Genomic DNA, 22,992 nt, shown 5'->3' on the forward strand with positions numbered 1-22,992 from the left:
CTCCAGGCAGAGGGGGCCCCTCTGTGCCCCGCTCACTCAACTCTTGGAAAGCAGGTTTTGTGTTAAGAACACTTTATAAAATGACCCCTCAGCTCTTGAACGCTGACTTTATATCACACCATCCTCTCTAGTTGATGACTTACATCTTTTTTCAACAGTAAAAAGTTGTGAATCGGGCACAACATGGTAAGAACTATTACAACTGTTTTTATAAAAACTAGGATCCCATAGGTCATCTGAAAGGCCTGTTAGAATTCCAAAAATATCTATTCAGAAATTAATGGTACTTTGGTGTCTTGAATGTTGCTGCGATGCTGGAAGCTATGCTACCTGCATTTCAAATACCAGCAGGGTCACCCACAGTAGACAGGTTTCAGCAGAGCTTTCAGACCAAGACAGACTAGGAAGAAAAGCCTGGTCATGTACTTCTGAAAATCAGCCAACGCAGTCCCCGTGGATCACAACAGAGCACTGTCCCACTGGGTGCTGGAAGATGAGTCCCCTAGGCTGGAAGGCACTGAAAACACACAGTGGCCGAAACGATGGTCTCCAGCACACCAACAATCATGAAGACGGCGCAGGACCGGGCAACGTTTCGTTCTGCTGTATATGGGGTTGCCAAGAGTTGTAGCCGGCTCAACAGCCACTAACAACAACAATAAGAGCCACAACAAGGCCAAGTGGAGCTCTGGACTGAAGGTGATACAAGATTCGGACAGTGTGTGTTTTTCTCCAGGACGGAGCTCAGCAAGCTTTGCCTATAAAGAGCCAGATGGTAAATATTCTGGATTTTGTGGGCCATAACACCCCTGTCACAACTACTCAACCCTCTGTTATAGCAGGAAAGCAGCCAGCAAACAATGATAAACAAATGGGTGTGGCTATGTGGCAATAAAACTTTATTCACAAAGACAGGCAGTTGGACAGATTTTGATCACGTATGGTGGTTTCCAGTCCCTGCTCTAGGGAATCAACTGGACGGCAACACACACCAACACAGAGTCTCCAAGGAATGACATTCTGGATGGCATCAAAGTCACTCTGAATATCTGGCCTGACAGCAAATATAGGAAGAGTCTAGATAGCAGACAGGAGAAAAGAAGGGTCAGGAGAAAGCAGGGTCAACTAGTGAGTGCAGACATATCATTAACTTACCCTAAGGTCCCCGGCTCTCCCTTTCTCACTTATGGAGTGAGCTAAGCAACCATGAGAGGCCTTGGGAGAAGTGCAGGCCACACACAGAAGACTGAATTGGAAGGACCTGAGTGATCACTCGTCCACCCCTCCCCCTAGAATGCTGAGTGCCCGGGTGGGAAGACTGGAGCTGAGGGGACTATGTGGCTTTGGACCAAGGATGAGGCGCCTTAGGGGCAGGTTAGAAAGCCTTTAGGGACAAAGAAGCAGCGATTTATAGACTAGGAACAGGAACTTACCTTTGGAAAGGAAAGAAAATTTAGAAATCGAACTAACCTAACATTTGAATGTTGTAACCATGAGCCTATGAGTCCGAACTGACTGGACGGCAAGGGGTTTGGCTTGGGTTTGGCGACCATGACCCAGATTTTGCGGTAGGCATTTTACATCTCATGTATGCATCACACAGACACATATGATATTGAAAAGATTCAACATCCAAAGGCAAAGCAGTTGACAATTTCCAAGTTTTACGCCTTAAATAATGTAGCCATTTGCTTATTCAGTACCGTATGGATTATGCATTGCCAACCACTACATATTTCTAATGCATTTTTTTAACTAAAACCATTACTTAGTTGTCACTCAAACTCTGTTTGAAAAAAATTAAGTTTGTTCTTAGGGGATTTCAAGTAATTTGTTTTAAGCGATTGCTTTTTAATCAAATCTAATGAAACGTAACTTTTTCTGTCAAAGCAACTGAATTCTTTAGATTTTTAGTATGGTATTCATCTTCCGATGGGTTCAGAACTCAAACGGCCATCACACCCCTCCATGGGATTCACTTAGTGGCTAACTCAAAGGTCAGAGGTTCACACCTACCAGTCGCTCCGCAGAAGGCTTGGTGATCATCCCTGGTAAAGCCTTACAGCCTTGAAGGCTCCATGAGGAAGTTCTACTGTGTCCTGTGGGGTCACTATGAGTCAGAATCAACTCAGTGGCACACAACAACAATAAAATATGTCGAGTGGTGGTGTGCAATATAATTGAATTCCCACTATTTTTCATGGAAACAAAGCAGATGATACAACAAAAACTTATGGTTTAGTTTCTGCAGCTGTTTCTAGGTTCTAGTTTCTAGTTCCTACAGCTGTTTCAAGGATGAAACGAGATAACCATAGGTTAGTTCGGGGTCCTCGTAGCTAGCCTAGGAGCCCTGGTGGTGCAGTGGTTAAAGCGTTTGTCTGCTAACCGTAAAGGTCGGTGGTTCGAACCCACCAGTGGGAGAAAGCTATGGCAGTCTGCTTCCATAAAGCCTACAGCCTGGATACCCCATGGGGCAGTTCTACTCTGTTTTATAGGGTCGCTATGAGTCCGAATTGACTCAATGGCAAGGACCTTGGTTTGGTTTAGGCAAATCACAAGAAAATGTCAGAGTGGTCTACTATCACAGCCCGGGTCCAAGGAAGCCACTCTTTTCTGAGCTTACTGAGGTGCTGGTAGTCAGTGACAATGAGGCTGGGAGGTCCCTGTGTCCCCGCCCCACTCTTCCTCTGAGTACTATTGGCCCAAATGTTGCCATAGTGACAAGAGGAGGTTATTTGGGGATTTCTCAGATTGTATTGGAAATTGCCCTGCCTTGGGTAAATTAAATGAAAGTTAAACATCTGTACTTTGTGTTTAAGTAGAATTTACATGTCTCAGCACTTTACACTGAAATGGTTTTGATGAAGTAATACAATTAAAACCTCAGAAACCTATCCATACCATTCTGAACCTTCACTCCAATGCACAAAATTAAAATCTGATCTTTCCAAATTTCAAAAAATTAACTGGTTTAATTAATCCTATTTGTTGTTGTTGTTAGTTGCCATCAAGTTGGCTCTGACACATGGCAACCCCACGCACCACAGATCAAAACGTTGCCAAGTCCTGCACCGTCTTTAAGATGACTGGTATGCCCAAGTCATCGTCCTGGCCGCTGTGTATTTTCAGTGTCTTCCAGCCCAGGGGGCTCATCTTCCTGCTAGCACTTCATCGGACAATGTTCTATGTGGATCCATAGGGTCTTCATTTATAACTTGGAAGTAGATCTCCAGGCCTTTCTTCCTAGTGTGTCCTAGTCTGGAAGCTCTGCAGAAACCTGTCCACTATGGTTGACCCTGTTGGTCCCTGAAATATCTCGGTGGCATAAATTCCCGCATCAGAGCAACACACAAGCCACCGCAGTGTGACAAACTGACAGATGGGCGGTGCTGTTCAGGGTGGCAGCTTATTAAGCAGAGGTTAAGAAAACTAGGCGTAAGCTGTTATATTTGGGTTCTTATTATGTGAAGGTTGATTTGTTTTTAAATATTAATATAAGTTATTTTCAAAAAATTTATTTAATTAAGGCTTAAAGGCAACATTTTAGCTACTTAATTATCATTTTTTCACACAAAATGAAATTACATTAACTAAAAACTGATTAAAATCAAAATGCAGTGAATTTATATTACCTGAAATAGTGTATTGTAAAGTTTTATACAAACTGACAGTGTAGTCACAGAAATAATCTTTAACCTAAGAGTATATAAGTTATTCACAGATCACAGATAATTGTGATAAAATAAAAGGGAAGCCACCATCTTCTTAAATGGCAAAAATTTTGTTGTACTAAGATACGATCATTTTGTCTAAGTATGACAGTAAATGCCGCGTAAATAATGAAGCACTCAAGTTATTTTATGAACATTATTCATGAATTTAAAAGCTGATAATGCTGAAGTGACTATAAGTAATTTTTCAAAGATTCTATGGATAATATCTTAATGTAAACAGGCTAAACTCATGTAAAGCGAGAAAGGCAAACCTAGGTGATGGCTGGAACTCACTGAAAGCTCAAGATAACCCATTCCATGATGGACAAAATTGACAAGATATGCAAATAATAACACAAAAAATTAAAAAATAAAATTACACAACCATAAATTACAATTTAAGTATCCAGAGCAGAATTTTGTTATTTAATTCAAGGATTTGGACTTGAGCCACACAGTATCTCCTTGTTCTGTTCAAATGATTGCCTCTTGGTCTATGTACAGGTTTCCAGTCATGTGCCTTCCAAGTTTCTTACCATCCTCCCAAACCACTGGCCACGGCCCACAAATCAGTATACAATCGCACATCTGGCAAATTCTCCTTCCAAGCAGTGTGAATAACGGGGTGCATTGCTCGAAGTTCTGCCCATTGGGAGGATTTCCTTTCACCACTGTCCTTCAGGGAGGTCCCAGAAAGGGGCTCTAGTGCTGCCACTGTCCACTTTCTAGTGGTGCTTGCATATTGTCCAGGGTCATCTGTAAACAAGGCATGAGTTTCCTCTTCTTCAGTCAACTGATCATAAGGAACTCCCCATAAGGCCAGAAGTGCAGACTGGGAAAGGGCAAGTAATGTGAAAGGACTGGAGACCATGGGCATTTGGTCTACTTCCTCATGCAACTTACTTGTGCCTTCGGGTCCTCCTCAGCCCTGATCTCATATATACCACTTCCGTTTAATGACGGAGTGCTGCTGTGCACGTCCAACTTCATGACTCTGTGGGTCAGACAACACCCAGTTCATGATGGGCAGCTCAGGCTGCATGGTGACTTGGTGTCCCGCGGTTAAGTGTTCAGTCTCTACTAAGGCCCAGTAACAAGCCAAAAGCTGTTTCTCAAAAGGAGTGTAGTTATCTGCAGAGGAAGGCAGGGCTTTGCTCCAGAATTCTAAGGGCCTGCGCTGTGATTCACCAAGAGGAGCCTGCCAAAGACTCCAAATAGCATCTCTATCTGCCACGGACACTTCGAGCACCATTGGGTAAACTGGATCATATGGCCCAAGGGGCACAGCAGCTTGCACAGCAGCCTGAACCTGTTGCAGAGCCTTCTCTTGTTCACAGCCCACTGAAAACTAGAAGCTTTTCCCATCGCTTGATATATAGGCCAGAGTAGCACACTCAAATGAGTGATATGTTGCCTCTAAAATCCAAAAAGGCCCACCAGGTGTTATGGCTACTTTTGAGTAGTGGGAGGGGTCAGATGCAATAACTTATCTTTCACTTTAGAAGGAATATCTCGACATGCCCCACACCACTGGGCCCCTAGAAATTTCACTGAGGTGGAAGGCACCTGAATTTTTGTCAGGTTAATTTTCCACCCTCTAGCATGCAAATGCTTTACCAATAAGGCCAGAGTCATTGACACTTCTTCCTTACTAGTCCAATCAGCATAATGCCATTAACGTAATGGGCCAGTATGAAGTCTTGTGGAAGGGAAAGGTGATCAAGGTTTCTGTGGACTAAATTACGACAGGGCCGGAGAGCTGATGTAGCTCTGAGGTAGGCACCTGAAGGTGTACTGCTGGCCTTGCCAGGTGAAGTCAAACTGCCTCTGGTGTCCTTAGAAACAGGTATGGAGAAAAAGGCATTATCCACATCAACAGCTGCTACAGGTACCAGGAGATGTATTAATTTGCACAAGCAATGAAAATTATACCTAGAACAGAAGCTGCACTTGGAGTCACCCAGCCAAACTGACACACATTAACCATCACAAATGTTTATTTGAATTAATTTTTTATTATTTCCAAATTTCCAAACAAATCTTTGCCCATTTAGATATCAGGTACAATAACTTACCTCCTGAACATCTTTCCCTCATTTTTTTTTTTTTTTTTGTATGTGTGTGTTTCTATGTGCTAATACATAGACCTCTCACCATAGCTGAAAAGCTTCCCCAACATTCCCAGGAATGTTCTGTGAGCTCACAGGACAAGACCCTGAAACTGTTCACAGATTATTACACTGCTTTATAATTACTGATTTTCCTCTTCTTGGGGGTAGATACAGGTGTAATGTTAATGCAAACAATTAGGTCTGTCTGGATGAGTGTACCCAGGTGTGGTTAAGTATCACTGTGGGTTTACATCTTATTTTAGAATATAGGGCTGTATCTGACTTTGTAAGCCTACTGAGTATCTGTGTCCAGTGCCCCAGCAGGGGATATTCTCTCTGACCCCCGTGGCACTGAGAAAAATGTGTACCTAACAAATAACATGCACAATTTGGATAGTAATTTTGGCTCAAATTCACAGCAAATAGCTGAAGCATGCATTAAGAAGTCACATGTTGATGGTGCTCTGCAAAACACAATAAAATAGCTGATGACCTGGAGGTCTACTGCCGATATTAACAATAGGACGTGAACATATACTCCTGTAGTGAGAACATAAGTGTTTGTTACAGCTGTCCAACGCACAGTACATAAGAGATCATTACATAGCGACATACTTTATACGGCAGATCTTCAAAGTCTGAGGAAAATTCACCTCAATATAATGTTTACAATAGTAACACATATGTATCAAACCCTTAGTTGAAAATCAAACACATTTTCATCTTTCTGATTTTATGCTTTTTATATTACAGCTGTAAATATGAAAAATATATTTTGTGAGTACCAACTTCACACCCTGAGCAATTACAGTATGAAATACTCTTCTGCATAAAACAGTTTTGGGGGATGCATTCTATGTAGTGATACAATAAACTTTAATTGGGGAGATTTTTAAGAAAAATAGCTGAATAAATTAAACTATTTTACACAAATAGCTTTTTGCTGAGTAGAGATTTAAATGAACAAAGAACAGAACACATCTCAAGAAATTCCACAGAATGGAAGCAAAGTCAAACGCAACCACAATGGATATAAAGCAGATGTAAACCACTCATCAGGATAAATATGATGCCATCAAAATCCATTAATTAGAGAGCGAGCCACAAAGATGCTATAAGAATAACCAAAAAAACCAAACCCCTTGTCATCAAGTCGATTTTGACTCATAGCGACCCTAAAGGACAGAGCAGAACCACCCCCTACGGTTTCCAAGGAGCAGCTGGTAGATTTGAACTGACTTTTTTGGTTAAGCAGCTGAGCTCTTAACCACTGTGTCACCAAGCTTCACTATGAGAATACACCACGCATACATGTAAGAAGGTAGCATTTGCCATTCTAGAAAATCAACCACACCACAAGGGTTCCAAGGAACAGATTTATGGGGCATCAAATGTCCAATCACAAAATATTGTGGCGAGAAAAATGCGAGGCAGCATTGAGCCTCCCACCTGTCGAGTTCCTTGACCCCCTCTAACTGCCTATGTTCTGGCCTATTTCTTCCAACTCCACTGATTTTTACTTCATCTCTGCCCCTGGCTGTTACTTGCCTACTTTCTGGGCAAGCCAAACAGGAAATGGGAGGTTGAGCTTCAGCCTGCCTGCACTACCCAAATCAAACCCTTGGGTATTCCAACTCCCCATAGAGTTTCCGGGACTATAATCTTTATGGAAGCAGACTGCCACATCTTTCTCCCATGGAGCAGCTGGTGGGTTCCAACCATCCCACCTTTCGGTTTGCAGCTGAGTGTTTTAACCACTGTGCCACTGGGGCTCCTTTCTGCCTGCCCAACTATCTTGGAAATAAACACAACTTCCCCTCCAGCCTCTGAGAGCTGCAGGACGTATGTAAACCTCACAAACATCAGGAAAGTTACAGGCACTCAGGGAACCACACAATGGCAGTATGCAACGTATTCCCAGGTGTGCAATGAGATTAATCCAGGCAATTGCTTCTTCACTTATATCCCCATTCCTGACTCTTAATTGGTTTTTTGGAAGGCTTTCTAGTTCTGTGTTTGTTTGTTAGCAATTGTCCTCAGACAATACCAACACTCTGAACCACCACACAGACTTGTGTTCTTATTTGTTCTCTGTAGGCTCAAAGAGAATTCTGTTTCCAGAATCTGCTGGACCTCCTTCTTAAAGAATTTTCCTCATCTAGGGGCTCCAAATTCTTCAGCCCCCAGAGCTCCTTACTTCCCCTCTGTCCTTTTTTCTGTGTCTCATTAGGGTTAGCAACAGCTAACCAAAGGGCTGTGCAAGCTGCCTCTGCCCACATATGATATTCAAGTCGTCTGCTTACTGTGTGAAGCTAGCTATGTCTTGGGCCTGAGGAAAAACAAACTCCAGAGATCTGTGTCTTACGTGGACTTTCTCTGACAGCTCTGCAGGACTGGAAATGTCCTTCCCAAAGATTCCCCCCACTGCCCTTGATGCATACTAATCCCGCGGGGTTTCCAAGGCTATAAATCTCTACGGATGCAGACTGCCACATCTCTCTCCTGAGGAGCTGCTGGAGGTTTTGAACCACTGACCTTTTGGTTAGCAGCCAAGTGCCTTAACCACTGTGCTACCAGAGTTCCTTTCCCAAAGACTATCCCCCCCACACTAAAACCTTACACTAAATTCCTTTCTACACTTAACGTCCTCTGCATTCTGTTTGCCAGCTATGAAGATAAGATTCTGAAGACCTGGGAGTTGCTGCTATAGCTGTGTACCATTAAGTCGATTCCGTCTCACAGCAACTCCATGTGACAGCATAGAACTGCCCCACAGGGTTTCCTAGGCTGTAATCTTTATGGGAGCAGCTGAAGGGTTCTAATCACTGACCTTTCAGTTAGCAGCCAAGCACTTAACCACTGAACCACCAGGGCTCCTTTCCCAAAGATTATACCCATATCCACTGCTGTCAAGTTGATTCTGACTCACAGTGACCCTCTAGCATAAAACCACTCCATAGGGTTTCCAAGGCTGTAATCTTTATGGAAGCAGACTGCCACATCTTTCTCCAGTGGAGTGGCTAGTGACTTTTCATTTAGCAGCTGAGCACTAAACAGGGGCGGATTAACCAGTAAGCAAGGTACCCACCTATGCTGTCCAGTCGATTCTGACTCATAGCGACCCTATAGGACAGAGTAGAACTGCCCCATAGAGTTTCCAAGGAGCATCTGGTGGATCTGAACTGCTGACCTTTTGGTTAGCAGGCGTAGTTTTCAACCACTACGCCACCAGGGTTTCCAAGCAAGGTACACACAGGCTTGTGTTTACTTACTATCTGAAGTGCACAACTTCACAGAGGTTTCACCACATCTTCAATGAAGTGAAAAACAGGAGAAATTGTACACTACAGATTAGTAAGTAGACACAAATAAGTCCTGCATACCTTGCTTAATGGCTAATCCGTCCCTGGCGCTTAACCACGACACCACTAGGGCTCCTTCCAAAGATTACTTCCATCAAAATCTAACAGTACATTCCACTTTACAGTTTAGGTGTTAGTTCATTTGCTGATGAGAAAGAATGAAAACAGCTTGAGTGTGATAAATGGCAGAGTCTTATCTGCATGGAGCTATCACAGCCCCCACCTGAATATACTTCCCTACAGGAGAAAGGAGGGATAAGAACCACGCCACCAGGAAGAAAACTGTGATCCATGGAAGAAAGGTAATAGCTGATCTACTGCCTCTGAAAATCCTCTTCACTTAACTTTTTCACTAGAAATGTTTTTCTCTGACTTATTGGAGAGATACAGAAAACTCTACTTCCATGTCCTTTCTAGAGGTTTCATTAGAGGGACAGTGAACAATTGAGAGGTGGTCACAGTATAACCAGAGAGTACAGAATTACTGGTTCGCTGTGGTCTTGGGGTGGGGATTTGCCCCAGAAACAAGCATCCCTAGTCCACGGTAGATAAGAAGGAGAGAGAGTTCTCTTATTAGAACTGAACTTTCTCTTCCAGCTTCCTGTGGATCTGCCCTTGCCTGCCCACATGAGTGCCATGTTTTTGTTGTGGTTAGTCAACTCCAACTCATGGCAACCCCATGCGTAAGTGAACAAAACATTGCCTGGTCCTGCACCATCTTCATGATTGTTGGTGTGTTTGAGTCCGTGGCTATGGCTGTTGTGTCAATCCATTTCACTGAGGGTGTCTCTCATTTTCCCCAACTCTCTACCAAACATGATGTCCTTTTCTAGTGATCTGTCTTTCCTGATGACATGTCCAGAGTAAGCAAGACAAAGTCTTGTCATCCTCACTTCTAAGAAGCATTCCAATTGTATTTTTTCTAAGGCTGATTTGTTCGTTCATGAGTACTGTAAGCCATGCTACTTAAACAACAGCGGTATCATAACTATGCAAAGGTTCCAAAACAGATATGAAGAGATTGACTATTTCTCCTTAGTTAAGTGAATCTTAAATAGAAATAATAAGATTCAGTTGAAAACATACTGTGCCTGCAAAAAATAACTACCAGTGAACTAGTGAGTGAAAACATGTATTCTTAACAGACAAAAAAAATTAAAGTTCGAGGCAATCCCACCTATATATGTAATTGTGGGTAGAATTGCACTGAAATTTAATTTTTTTTCTGTCTGTTAAGAGTACATGTTTTCTCTCACTAATTCACTGGTAGTTATTTTTAATATGTAATTATGATACCAAAAAGAACTGATTGGCATTCAACCATTTCAGGAGGTAGCATATGATCAGGAACCAACGGTACTGAAGGAAGAGGTCCAAGCTGCACTGAAGGGGCTGGTGAAAAACAAGGCTCCAGGAATTGAAGGAATATCAACTGAGATGTTTCAACAAATGGATACAACACTGGAAGTACTCAGTAGTCTATGCCAAGGAATTTGAAAGACAGCTACCTGGCCAACCGACTGGAAGAGATCCATATTTCTGACTATTCCCAAGAAAGGTGACCCAACCAAACGCAGAAATTATCAAACAATATCATTAATACCACACGCAAGCAAAATTTTGCTGAAGATCATTCACAAACAACTGCAGCAGTGTATCACCAGGAAGCTGCCGGAAATTCAGGCTGGATTCAGAAGAGGACGTGGAACCAGGGATGTCACTGCTGATGTCAGATGGATCCTGGCTGAAAGCAGAGAACACCAGAAGGATGTTTACCTGTGTTTTATTGACTATGCTGAGGCATTTGGCTGTGTAGATTATAACAAATTATGGATAACATTGCAAAGATTGGGAATTTCAGAACACTTGTGTTCATGAGGAACGTGTACACAGACCAAGAAGCAGTTGTTTGGACAGAACAAGGGGATACTACGTGGTTTAAAGTCAGGAAAGATGTGCAACAGGGTTGCAGTCTTTCACCACACCTATTAAATCTGTATGCTTAGCAAACAATTGGAGAAGCTGGACTGTATGAAGAAGAATTGGGGCATCAGGATTGGAGGAAGGCTCATTAAAAACCTGTGTTATGCAGATGACACAACCTTGCTTGCTGAAAGTGAAGAGGACTTGAAGCACTTACTGATGAAGATCAAAGACCACAGCCTTCAGTATGGATTACACCTCAACATAAAGAAAATAAAAATCCTCACAACTGGACCAATGAGCAACATCATGATAAGCGGAGAAAAGATTGAAGTTGTCAAGGATTTCATTTTACTTGGAGCCACAATTAGCAGTCAGTGGAAGCAGCAGTCAAGAAATCAAAAGACGCATTGCATTGGGTAAATCTGCTGCAAAGGACCTCTTCAAAGTGCTGAAGAGCAAAGATGTCACCCTGAAGACTAAGGTGCGCCTGACCCAAGCCATGGCACTTTCAATCACGTCATAGGCATGTGAAAGCTGGACAATAAGAAAGCTGAATAAGGAAGACCAAAGAAAAGTTGACATCTCTGAATTGTGGTGTTGGTGAAGAATATTGAATATACCATGAACCCCAAAAGAACGAACAAGTCTGTCTTGGAGGAAGTACAACCAGAATGCTCCTTAGAAGCAAGGATGGTGAGGCTGTGTCTTACAGACTTTGCGCATGTTGTCAGGAGGGATCAGTCGCTGGAGAAGGGCATCATGCTTGGTAGAGGGTGAACTGAAAAGAGGAAGACCTTCAATGAGATGGATTGACACAGTGGCTGCAACAAGGGGGTCAAGCATAATGACGACTGTGAGCATGAGGCAGGACCAGGCAGTATTTCATTCTGTGGTACACAGAGTTGTTATGGGTCGGAACTGACGTGACAGCACCTAACAACAACCAACATTTAACATGTAATTATGACGATATAGAAAATAGAAATCCTATACATCTTTTCATAAAATAATAATTAAATATATTTTTAAAAGAAGTTTTCTAAGATTTTGTATTCATAAACCAAAAAATCAAACTAGTTGCTATCATGTCGATTCCAACTCATAGCAACTCTATAGGACAGAATAGAACTGCCCCATAGGGTTTCCAAGGAGCAGCTGGTGGATTAGAACTGTCGACCTTTTGTTTAGCAGCCAAGCTCTTAACCACTGCTCCACCAGGTCTCCTTTAAATTCATAGGATTAAAAAAAAAAAAATTGTTTACCTTCAGTCAGTTTCTGCTCTGGCTGGCTGCAAAACTTAAAAAGCCAAATAAACGTTTTTTCAAAGTGACAGGGGTTGCCTTTCCATAGGAAGCTCCAACTAACTTATTCTCTCGAAGGGCAGACATCAGTATTCAGAGAATACAGGCAACACCTGACCCAGCTTAGCCTCAGAGAAGAGAGATGCCTCCCATTTTCAAGCTATTTATCAAAGCAGTGTTTAGTTTCATGATTTTAGGTTCAGAAAAAAAAAAAAATACAATGCAAGATTCTGGTATGAAAAAAAAGTATGTGAAATTCTGCTGTATAAAATTAATCTTGGTAGGCTGCTAAATATAATGCCTTGGCTGTTTCAATCTGCCCCCAAACTCTGCTTTGCCTTTCTTCTCCGGGGCTTGTATATTTAGGACCATGGATTCTTCCAGCTTAGGTGCTGGCATGGCAAAGGCAAGGTTTCCTTGTATTGGTATCAGAGATGAAAGGGGGCTGTTGTTGTTGGATGTCGCTGAGTTGATTCCAACTCACGATGACCCCATGTGACAGAGCAGAACAGTCCCATAGGGTTCCCAAGGCTGCTAACCAAAAGGTCGGCAGTTCAAATCCACCAGCTGCTCCTTGGAAGCCCTATGGGGCAGTTCTCTCTGTCCTACAGGGTCACTACGAGTTGGAATTGACTTGACAGCAACTGTTTCTGTTTTTGATCTTTACGGGAGCAGATCTCCAGGCCTTTCTCTGGTGGAGTCACTGGGTGGGTTTAAACCACCAACCTCTCAGTTAGCAGGTGAGCGCTCAACCACGGTGCCCACCAGGGCTCCTTGGGAAAGAGGGAGGAGATGTGTGTTTCCAAACGTTTTGTAAACATTCATTTCACAACCTCCCAGGGCTGAGAATGCGGGGTGCAGATCATCAGAAACCACAGGGAACCCCAACCCGGCTCTTAGTAGCCAACTCCATCCTCATCAGCGTTTCTGGCAGATTTCACAGGTCACACCTGAAACTTCCATTTGAATCTGCCTCACTGTGGCCCTCCCTTGGGTTAAGTGACCCTAATCTTTCAGACTCTTATTCATTAAAACAACAAATGGCCCTTTGAAGAACACCCACGCAGTAGGATGACAGGCAGTCAACAGTCTCCATCAGGATGACAGGTAGCCACAGTACACACTGCTGTCAGGGGGTCATGTTGTAAGCACTCCCTCGGGGTATTTATCCAGATTCATCTGCTCGAGAATCTACTGACAAGGAGCAGAAAAGACAAGATAGCCCAGTGCCTGCAGAAGTGCGTGAGCCAATCGCAAGAAATGGGTCCAGAATCTGTTAAAAGTGTTACTAAGGCTATCCGATCTAAAATTTTCAGGAGAGAATGAAACCCTCTTACAGTGAACTACTAGGAATATCCCCTTAATTTATTCTGTTAGGAACCTGAAATAACAGAAATCAAAAAGGCTCGAAAGTCAACGTTATAAGTCAAAAGTCTGCTACGACTTGTGAGAATGTTCCGCGTTAATCAAAATGATGCAAATAAAAGATAAAATTTCTAAAAAAGAAGATTGTTGGCTCTCAGACAAGGACTGGAAAGCTTATGTCCTAATTTATTAATGCATCGAAGGAATACTATACAAATTAAAGAATAATTGTTGTCGCTTTCAATTAAGCAAATAACTTTAATACACACTCCATAAGGAGCCCTGGTGGCGCAATGGTTAAGCTCTCAGCTGGTAACTGAATGGTTGGCAGTTTGAACCCACCCGGTGGTTCCGTGGGAGGAAAGACCTGGAGATCTGCTCCTGCAAAGGTTACAGCAAGAAAACCCTGTGGGGCAGTGCCTCTGTCTGATGGGGCTGCTGTGACTCCGTGTCCACCCGAAGGCACCTTCCACTCATAACACACACAGGCTTCATACCGGTAAGTACCAGGTGCCTAGCTGAGATGTTTAAGAAATAAAATATTATTGTTCTGCCAGTCATTGATGTGAGAGAAAAGACTGATATTCTGCAATGTGTGTGTATATAATCTTTCTCTAAAACCAATGAAACCGCGTTAAACACATGAATAAGTTCCAAGTTTGAAGAAGAGAATGTTTTTGCCGTAATAATCCTACCTACACTCTACAGTGGTGCCATTATCGCATTTAGTTCCAGAAAACATTTCAACTGACTTCACTGTTCATAGGGAAAGAAATATGTTAATTTTCTTATAATCGCCTAATCAAGTAAACCCAATATGTCATGAGTACCTTTGATAATGCTTTATAATTCTGACCTAGAAATAATGATTTGGTAATACCAATTAGAATTAGAAAGTAAAAACCACGTGGTTCATCCAAAAAAAATACCTTAACACATGTTATATTTGCCTGTTCGTTATTTCAGTTAAAAACATATTTACATTCAAATTTTGATTATATCGAACATTGAGAAAGTTAAGTATGCCAGGTTAGAAAAATCACTTAAATGCTGAGACTAAAAATAAAATTTAAATATTAAATAATTATAATATTAAGTGAACATATATACACACAAGTGCATTTAATATTTTAACGTTATATCAAAAGCACAATGACAACAAAACACCTATTGATGGAAATATCACAGTGAAACCTAAAGATAATTTCTGGCAATACATAACTTCAAACTGCAAAATTCAGTTGAAATAAAGACTGGAAATGTGCCTGGTAAAATGTAAAGAATCAAAATAATAATTTTCCTGAAAGAAGAAGAAACAATACTTTACGAAATATGTTTTCTAAAGTCTTCATAAAGCATGGAAACTGACTTGGTAAACATTACTTTTCCAGAAGCCCAAGGAGCAGAAGTATCATTTAACACACACGGCAGGGTCATTGAGGAAATATTCTATGAGGTGTGAAGACAGGTGTGGAAGGAAAAAGTGGAAGGAAGGACGTGGTTTTATCATTAATAGGAGATTTTTGAGCATTTGCTCAGTTTCAACAGTATTCAGCACCATTATCTCATCTACACCTTGGGAAAATCTTGTAAGTAATAATATTCTCCGATTTGCAGAGTGATTTCACCTAAAGTCTTCTAGGAAGGTTCCCTGACCACTGCTCTCTACACCTGCCAATCGGTAATACCCATGTTGCCCTTGGCCTGGAGGTGAAGTTGTCATTCCATCCATCCGTCCTTTCATCCATCTTTTCATTTTGGTTTATGTCTTGAGATGCTCCAGGGAGTACCTATGTTTGTGATATTATTTATAAAATTATCAAGGTAATTATTTACACTTTTAGCTGTCTTGATAATTATTTGTGACAATAAGCAACATCTTAATAAATGGAGAAAAGATTGAAGTTGCCAAGGATTTCATCTTACTTGGAGCCACAATCAACAACCATGAAAGCAGCAGTCAAGAAATCAAAAGATCCACTGCATTGAGCAAATCTCCAAAAGACCTCTATAAAGTGTTAAAAAGCAAGGATGTCACTTTGAAGATTACATGTGCCTGACCCAAGCCATGGTGTTTTCAATGGCCTCCTGTGCATGAGAAAGCTGGACAACGAATAAGGAAGACCGAAGAAGAGTTGACGCCTTTGAATTGTGGTGTTGGCAAAGAATACTGAATATACCATGGACTGCCAAAAGAATGAACAAATCTGTCTTAGAAGTACAACCAGAATGCCCCTTAGAAGCAAGCAACAACAATACAATTTAGAACATTAGCCCTGGAAATAAAGGGAACCTTTGTTTCATTCATTTTCTATCATAATATTTTTTGGAGGGGAACCAGTGAGGCCCCACCTGGCCCTCACTGGAATGAGAAGGCACAAGAAGAAACTATGTAGCACTATTATGTATCCACCATATACTTTCAACAAAGCACTGGGGCAAGCTATGTTATATGTGAAGCAAGAATAACAAAACACCTGCTCTCCCACTGCAGCCGGAGGTGGTGACAAAGACTCTGGGTTGGAACTTGTCTCCACCACTAGACTAGCTCTCTCTGTGCTTCAGACTCCTGGCCTGTGGAATGGAGGTGATAGACACCTACTCATAATGTCGCCAGGTAGAATAAGCACACCATTTACAAGGTAAATAGGACAATTCCTGATACATACAAGAGATGGCTGTTATTGATGTTTATTATCAATGGGGAGATAGACACACACATATAAACTGTAAGTACTTATATAAAAATAGCCTTCGAGCTTAAGTACTCTTATCTTACCCATGTCAACATTTCCTTCACTTAACCACTGACGGAAGTGTGTGAGACCCTTGTGAGCCAGGCCCATGGTTACTGGCTGGACCTGCAAAAGGTACTCAGAAATGAGGCATTCTATCCTAGACTCACAGTCCCCAGACCAGACCACAGAGCAGCACATAAACAATGTGGAGCCAGCTTGTGCATGGATGGGTAACAAAGGGTAGACTGAGATCCCTCTCTGGGATCCAACCCCATGCCGTTATTGTTGACATAGTTGCACACAGGGTCCACCCTCCAGGAATCCTCTGAGTCTGGTGCAACATTGTTAAAAACTAGCGTTGGGTACAGCACCCCGCACCCCGGGGCTCCCCCTTTCCTTGATATTTTCCATAGCAATCTCTACTTTCCTTTCCTTTGGCCAGGTAATCCAGATGCAATTTCAGATAAGGTTATCTACCCCCGACTAGTCTAAGAAGTACCACCCAACCCAAATGTCCACGGTAATCCACTCCAGTGTAAGCCTGGCCTAAGCCTGGTTCCTCCAAACACAAAGGGCCAGGGTCATCCAGTTGGCCCTGACAGGTCTATCAACCCTACTGAATAAAGGAAGGACCAACACGGTTTGAAAAGACCTGGGAGAAAAAGAGTTACCGACAACTAACCGTGTCACAGAATACCTGCTGACAACAAACCTGCTCTTTTATAAACAAAAGCAACCTTAAACGTTTACAGTGTCACTGAGCGTGTATACATTTTGGATCAACAGGAAAGAATAAATGCAGATATAAGTACAGCAATTAAAAGGAGCCACAAACCTATCATTGGATGTTCATTGTTTCAGAATTTAGGATTTTTTAAAAAATTTCATTGAGGTAATACGTATATAGCAAAACGTGTCATCTCAACCGTTTCTAAATGTTCAATTCAGTGACATTAATTACATTCATCACACTGGGCGACCATCACCACTACCCATTTCCAAACGTTCTTCATCACCTCAGACAGAAATCCCGTGCACCTGACGTAATAACTCCCAGTCTCCACCCCCTCCCAGCCCCTGGCATCCACTAATAACCTTGTCTCTACGGATGCACCTCTCAGAGATATTTCATATAAGGGAGACCAGGCAACGTTTTTATCCCTTTGTGTCTGACTGATTTCACTCAGCACAACGTTTTCAAGGTCCATCCAGGCTGTAGCATGTTTCAGGGTAGTCAGCCATTCCTCTTTATGACTGAATAACAGAATGTCCATATTTTAGTTGGCATTTTTTTTCACATATTAAAGTCATCCAGGAAAATAATTTACTTTTCTATGAGGCTAACCTGTAAAATGGCATTCATTGCTTGTCAGCCCCATTACAGAGAATAATGAAAGTATCAAGAGAGAGTAAATTAATGGGATTCCTGGAACTTTCAGCTCCTTGGAGCACCTAGCTGGCCAAGGGAGGATTGAGTTAGGGGTAACTCCGTCAGGGAATTGCCAAGGTACATAGATGCACTGTTCCAGGTTCACATCAGCAGATTAGCGAGCAAATTAGGGGTAAAGATCAGTCATGACCCCTCCCCATTATCTATGGCCGTATTACCTATCTCAAAAATCTCACAATGCCTGTACTAAGGTTTGCTTTATCAAGGTCTGTAAAACCAAAGGAATCTCCCAAACCGGTATAAATGTTTCGCCTAGGTGAATTTAATTTTTTGGCTGCTCAAAGTTTAAATAAGGCATCTATTATATCATAGCTAACATTCAAATGGGAGTAAACATTCCTGTAAGTCAGTATGCTTCTAGATGGAAGGACACTAAAGAACTTTGCCACCAGCGAAAAGAACCAAAAAAAAAAAAAAATGAAACAAAACAAAAACATCAATAGAAAAGTTACAAGCTCTGGAATTTTACCTACTTGTTTTTTTAGTGTAGGTACTAAGGCCCCTCCCTGGGTGGTGCAAAGGGTTTGCACTCGACTTCTAACCTAAAGATTGGTGGTTCAAACCCTCCCAGCAGCGCCATGAACAAAAGACCTGGCATTCTGCTTTCCAGCCAAGGAAACCTCACAGAGCAGTTCCACTGTGTAACACCTGGGGTCACCTGCGTCAGAACCCACTAGACAGCAGTGGGTTTTAGTATAGGTATTCTCTAATTCACAAATAATTATCTGGGGAAAAAATCCAGCAGCTTATACATTTTAGCAGTTAGAAGGTAACTGGAAACAGCAAAATTTTCTTTAAACTTAACATAACCTCTGTCCTTCAGGGGCTTTGAAGGTTAGTCGGACAGTTCGCGTGCCCTGTCACTGGGTACTACAGTTGCCAGCAGCTTTGAGCCTGTTCTTCCCCTTGTCCTCAACTAAATCTCACCCGTTTCACAAATCCCAGCCTGCGAGCACATAGTCACTCAGCAGTCACTTTCTTTCAAAAGAAGATTTGAGAAAAGGCTTGGAAACACTAGCCTGGTGGGTTTTCTCAGAGCTACGGGAGGAGGTACAATTAGTCTATCCTGGTACCTATTGTTGTTGTTAGCTGCTGTCCGGTTGATTCCAACTCTTGGAGACCACACAGGACAGAGCAGAACTGCCCCACAGGGTTTCCAAGGAGAGCTGGTAGATTCGAACTGCTGACCTTTTGGTTAGCAGCCATAGCTCTTAACCACTGCACGACCAGGGTTTCTGTTGTTGCTGTTAGTTGTGGTCAAGTCCATTCCGACTCACGGTGACCCCGTGTGTGCAGAGCAGATCTGTGTTCCATAGTGTTTCCAAGGCTGTGACCATTCAGGAGCAGATTGCCAGGTCTTTCTTTCGAGGCACCTCTCGGTGAGTTTGAACTGTCAGCCTTTCAGCTAGAGTGCTTAACTGTTTGCACCACTGTGGGCTCCCCACACCTACATGCCTCTCAACGTCACCCCTCTTTGGTGGGAGACCTTAGTAGCACAAACCCCACCTGGTGTGAAGGTTAAGAAATTGCTTTAAGATGAGAAACACAGAGGGAAAAATCTACTGTTATATGCTGTCTTACTCTTTCCTAGAAAACAGAAATATTTATCAAAGAAAGAAGGTTATACCACTCAGCATGAACACATGGGATTATCCCAGTTCACACAAACCCCTACCATTTTCCCATAATACCTGAAATTCCTACTTTCTCGTCTGAGCTTTCAGCTGAAAAACAGTGTAGTTTTTATGTGAGGGGTAAACCCAGACTCGGATTTGGTCCAAGATCTACAGGAAACGTTAATTTATTTTGCGTTATCATTCTTCATACTTGTTTTTGTTTGTGAAACATCTCCACTTTCTTATACTTTTCAATGTAGTGATGATGGTGATGACATAAACAACAGCACACATTAACACTGCATTACGTGATCAGCACGTATTCTTTAACTCTCGCTGTAACTCTACGGAACAGGGCCTACCATTATTATGAACGCCATTGAACAGCTGGGAAAACCGGACCTGAAGGACGTACACTGATCCTGACTTTGGCTTTTAGTCCAGGAATCCAACCTGAGGCCATTCTAACTGACCTCTAATAACTACATAACAACTATCCTATAAACACATATGACCTCTCAGGAATACTGACGTTTTCTGTCTCCTGCTGGCTTGAGGTTTGGAGAAAAAAAATACTTCATTCACCTCCTAGTTTATTTTACCCACCTAAATTAATTACACCGGACCCTCTTTAAAGTAAAATGACTACCATTCGTGTGTCTGACCAGAAATAAGAACTGGCTCAAATGTACGGTTAGTGATAAGATCAAAGTTGAATCTATATCAAATAAAGTTTAATCCTGAAAAACAAGAACAGTACTTCTATTTAATAAGGCTTATTCACCCTCTTGAAATCCCATAAAATGATAATAACAGAATTAAATCTTATAACAAAGACCAAAATGTGTGTGTGTACAACTAGGGTAGGCATGAGCAAACGTTTCCAGTCTTTTGGAAGGTAAAAAGCAGATAGGTAAGTGTGAGAAAGTTCCAGTCATCCAGGTGCTGACAATGACTGTCAAGCTGGAGGTGAGGGGTAGTCCCCCATACCTGCTTCTCCCTAAAGAGCCCACAAGGAAGGAGGCTTGACTTGGGAAGTTGATTTTGGGGGTAGGGTTAGGGCTAAGAATTTTCTGGCACCTAGAGCCTGGGGCACTGGGTAGACTGCTAACCTAACGGCTGGTGGTTTAAGCCACAGAACAAAGGCCTAGAGGTCTGCTTCCATAAAGATTACAGCCAAGAAAATCCTGTGGAACAGTTCTACTCTATGACGTATGGAGTCGCCATGAGTCAGAGTCGACTCTGTGGCAACAGGGTTTTACATTTGTCTTTTTTGTTTTGGGGGGCTCTCTGTTGTTGTCAGGTGCCATCAAGTCGGTTCCGACTCATAGCGACCCTACGCACAACAGAACGAAACACTGCCCGGTCCTGCACCATCCTTACAATCGTTGTTATGCTTGAGCTCATTGTAGCCACTGTGTCAATCCACCTCGTTGAGGGTCTTCCTCTTTTCCGCTGACCCTGTACTCTGCCAAGCATGATGTCCTTCTCCAGGGAATGATCCCTCCTGACAACATGTCCAAAGTATGTAAGACGCAGTCTCGCCATCCTTGCTTCTAAGGAGCATTCTGGCCACACTTCTTCCAAGACAGATTTATTCATTCTTCTGGTGGTATATTCAATATTCTTCGCCAACACCACAATTCAAAGGTGTCCACTCTTCTTCGGTCTTCCTTATTCATTGTCCAGCTTTCACATGCATATGATGCGATTGAAAATACCATGGCTTGGGTCAGGCGCACCTTAGTCTTCAGGGTGATATCTTTGCTCTTCAAAACTTTGAAGAGGTCCTTTGCAGCAGATTTACCCAATGCGATGCGTCTTTTGATTTCTTGACTGCTGCTTCCACGGCTGTTAATTGTGGATCCAAGTAAAATGAAATCCTTGACAACTTCAATCTTTTCTCCGTTTATCATGATGTTGCTCATTGGTCCAGTTGTGAGGATTTTTGTTTTCTTTATATTGAGGTGCAGTCCATACTGAAGGCTGTGGCCTTTGATCCTCATTAGTAAGTGCTTCAAGTCCTCTTCACTTTCAGCAAGCAAGGTTGTGTCATCTGCATAAAGCAGGTTGTTAATAAGTCTTCCTCCAATCCTGATGCCCCAATTCTTCTTCATATAGTCCAGCTTCTCAGATTATTTGTTCAGCATACAGATTGAATAGGTATGGTGAAAGAATACAACCCTGGCGCACACCTTGCCTGACTTTAAACCAATCAGTATTCCCTTATGCTGTCCGAGCAATTGCCTCTTGATCTAAGTAAAGGTTCCTCATGAGCACAATTTAGTGTTCTGGAATACCCATTCTTCGCAATGTTATCCATAGTTTATCATGATCCACACAGTCAAATGCCTTTGCATAGTCAATAAAACACAGGCAAACATCCTTCTGGTATTCTCCACTTTCAGCCAGGATCCATCTGACATCAGCAATGAGATCCCTGGTTCCACATCCTCTTCTGAAACCAGCCTGAATTTCTGGCAGTTCCCTGTTGATACACTGCTGCAGCCATTATCGAATGATCTTCAGGAAGGAGGGGTATCCTCCCCCACCAGATAAGTTGTGAAAGACAAACCAGGACTGGGGTCAGGTCCTCCCCCACCCCAGGCCTCACTGAAGAGTCCATATCTTTGGGGAAAACGACAAGATATCTCAGGGACACACTAATTCTAAAAGAAAATGACAAACTGGATAATAGATCCAGTGAACTTGGTCATTCTCAGAAGTGGAATGGTTCCATTGGAATATTTGGGAAAGATCGAAAGGTTCTAAGAAAACAAAGCAAATGTGAAAACAAGAAAACAAGGCAATTATTATCACCAGAGAAAATAAAAAAAGTTATAAAAGATGGGGCATGAAATTACTTGCAGTGTGGTTCAACTTTAAACAGCAGCTATGCAATCAAAATAGTGTGAGTACTGAGTACTGACTTAGCCAAAACACTTCATATATTCTGTAATGGAAGAAGGGGGCAGAGATGCCAGATAAATGTGGGGAGCGGGTAGGAAGTCAGTAAATATACTTACTCCTCCCAGAATACCAGTAAAGTACTCTGTGTGTCACTATACTTACTCCTCCCAGAATACTAGTAAAGTACTCTGTGTGTCACTATACTTACTCCTCCCAGAATACTAGTAAAGTTCTCTGTGTGTAACTATACTTACTCCTCCCAGAATACTAGTAAAGTTCTCTGTGTGTAACTATACTTACTCCTCCCAGAATACCAGTAAAGTACTCTGTGTGTGAGTACAAGGGTAAGCACCAGAAGAGATAGCTGACACAGTGAGAGATCCTGTCCCCGAGGCAGAGGAGACAGGAGTGGACAGGCTGGCGGGGGGCGGGGGGGGGTGTGGCGGAAGCTGCTATTTTGCATCCTAAACCTTCCTGTAGCACTTTTTGGCTTTTTAAAA

General features: G+C 42.3%; 1 protein-coding gene across 1 annotated transcript in view; it reads right to left on the reverse strand.

Annotated features, from left to right (window-relative positions):
* The window catches only part of CNTNAP2 (contactin associated protein 2), a 2,020,907-nt gene that overhangs the window by 1,862,919 nt on the left and 134,996 nt on the right, over positions 1 to 22,992 (reverse strand). The window lies entirely within an intron of this gene.

The sequence above is a fragment of the Elephas maximus genome, chromosome 8 (assembly GCF_024166365.1).
Source record: "Elephas maximus indicus isolate mEleMax1 chromosome 8, mEleMax1 primary haplotype, whole genome shotgun sequence".
Taxonomy (NCBI): domain Eukaryota; kingdom Metazoa; phylum Chordata; class Mammalia; order Proboscidea; family Elephantidae; genus Elephas; species Elephas maximus.